Consider the following 2,341-nt stretch of genomic DNA (forward strand, 5'->3'; position numbering starts at 1 on the left):
ATGTATCAGCGGAATGCAGGAAAGATTACAAGATCTCTTAATAATAACTTTTCCAATCCAAAAGGTAAACAATCTATAGTACAGTACTACAAAGCAAAGATCAAAGAAGAGAAAATTATTCTCTCCAGTCCTACAAAGCCAAAATTATTCTCTCCAGTTAAAAAAAATAACATTGCCCAAAAGCACCTCAATACACAATGCACACATGTTCTGTCATACAGTAGCACCAGATTATCTAATAACATGTGCATTTAAATCTCCCCTCTACATAAACAATCAACAACTCAAACCAAATTAAATTTATTTCCCAATTCGCACCATGTCAAACAAGCTCTAGCCTTTGAGAAATCATTCCAATGAAGCATAAAAATAAGGATGCCATCACTCAACTATGAAGTACAGACCAAAGTGCAAAGTAGTAACATATTTTGACCCTAAATTAAGTTCTTAACTAACCATGTCTCTCTTGGCAAATTAGAAAACAAGTGCATGCCTCAAACTGTAGATAGTGCTAAAAACTGAACTCAATGCATTCTAACTTGCTTCCCTATATTACAATCACCACTTCTCTACCAATTTCTTAAATCTCTAATAAAAAGATAAGCAGAATAGAATATTACATGATCATGCAGAAGTTAATACCCTGGCATGGTGTAAACTCGTGTCGTTATTCAACTCCCAACTCGTAGGAACATGAGACAGAGCTGATGGCAAGAACATGATTTTTAGTCTGCCGCAAATCAGAGGAACTTGCGACAGGAGTTGAACCCAACAACCATCACTACAAACTTGTGGCGATTGAAAAACAGATATCAAAGACAAAAAAGACAACAAAAGATTCATGTGCTCGTGAAGAAACTCAAACTTGCCCATCAATGTCATGTGGATACAACGCCTCTATGTAGGTTGATCCTGTAAATAGGATCATGGATCCATCTGCGCACCTCCAAATGTTGTCAGGCAACGCATAATCTTATCTTCACATGGTAGAAGTTTGGCGAGAAAGAACATTACGAAAATCAAAAGCTAAAAAAAGGTTGATGATAACGATCATGTATTCATGGCTCAGATCTATAACATGTTTTCCAGTCTTGAATTCTTAGAAGCAAAACTGGCATGTTTGCTAAAAGGGTTTATCATCACCGTCATGTCACAGACCAGAGCACGGACACAAATTAAACAACAGAATAGGAAGAACAAAAAAGAGTAGAGAAAACAAACATGAACATCCATTCTACATAAGTTCGCAACGACAGTAAGCACCATCTTAACAAACTGGTGGCATACCTTGCCACCAAAATACTACAACAGCCAGATCAACATCACGCAAACTTCACGCTGACACGGGTGCAATCGAAACAAAATAGACTACACGAGTACAGAACTAGTTCCAAAAGCAATCATCATAGGACTGAGGAAAGCTCACAGGAGCTCTTAGTACCACTTTTTACAATACAAGTACACCATCTGTAGTGCACAAATTGTTTTTGACACTGACAACACAACATTTGAACCAAAGAGGAGAGGATGCAACACATAATAAAAAGAACTGTAATCTGGACCATAGTAGAAAATATATGTAATCTGCAACATGGCAAGAAAAATATGTAAAATCGAAAGGATATCATCGACATTTCAGCCACTTTCGTAAATTAGAGGAACTTGAAGAGGATAGTTAAAATGGGTAACCATCACTACAAACTTATAGCGACTTAAAGACAGAGACAAAAACAAAGAAGAGAGCAAAAGATTCATATGCTCATGAAGAACCTCAGGCCTGCCCAATGTCATGTGAATACAGCACCTCTGGGTAAGTTCATCCTGTGAACAGGATCCCTGAGCCATTTGCACCTCCAAATGTTGGGTCGTACATCACATGGTTGAAGGGTGGCGAGAAAAAAGATAACACAAAATAAAAAAACTAAACAAGGTTGATAATAATGATTCCATGCTAGATCATGGCTCGGGTCTATATAGCAGGTTTTTCAGTCATGAATTGTCAGAAGCAGAACTGGCATGTTTGCTGAAAGTGTTTACCATCACCATCATGTTAGAAACTAGAGCACAGGCACCAACTGAACAACAAAATAAGAAGAACAAAACAGGGGACCAAGATAAGGATTGAGGAATTCGATATTTGCAATGGCTCCCTTGTATCTCATTAGTTTATCAGAAGCGTGTGTAAGATTCTAATCACTGTCGTCAATCAAACAAGATCCAAAACAAAGAGCGGGGATAGGAAACAAGTTATGTATGTATCCATTACTCTGACACATGTCACACATCCACGCGTAGTGTCGCGAACTGCAACACTGAACGGCAGTGTAGATCTACACAACAT

General features: G+C 38.0%; 3 non-coding genes across 3 annotated transcripts; all 3 read right to left on the reverse strand.

The window, feature by feature from the left end:
• Positions 1-1,058: 1,058 nt before the first annotated feature.
• On the reverse strand, positions 1,059-1,151 carry LOC119344073. Its single transcript, XR_005166441.1, has one exon. It is a non-coding gene; the product is annotated as a small nucleolar RNA Z223 (small nucleolar RNA).
• Positions 1,152-1,768: 617 nt separating this feature from the next.
• On the reverse strand, positions 1,769-1,881 carry LOC119344074. The gene has a single exon (XR_005166442.1). It is a non-coding gene; the product is annotated as a small nucleolar RNA Z278 (small nucleolar RNA).
• Positions 1,882-1,956: 75 nt separating this feature from the next.
• On the reverse strand, positions 1,957-2,051 carry LOC119344072. The gene has a single exon (XR_005166440.1). It is a non-coding gene; the product is annotated as a small nucleolar RNA Z223 (small nucleolar RNA).
• Positions 2,052-2,341: the final 290 nt, after the last annotated feature.

The sequence above is a fragment of the Triticum dicoccoides genome, unplaced genomic scaffold (assembly GCF_002162155.2).
Source record: "Triticum dicoccoides isolate Atlit2015 ecotype Zavitan unplaced genomic scaffold, WEW_v2.0 scaffold152421, whole genome shotgun sequence".
NCBI classification, from domain to species: Eukaryota; Viridiplantae; Streptophyta; class Magnoliopsida; order Poales; family Poaceae; genus Triticum; species Triticum dicoccoides.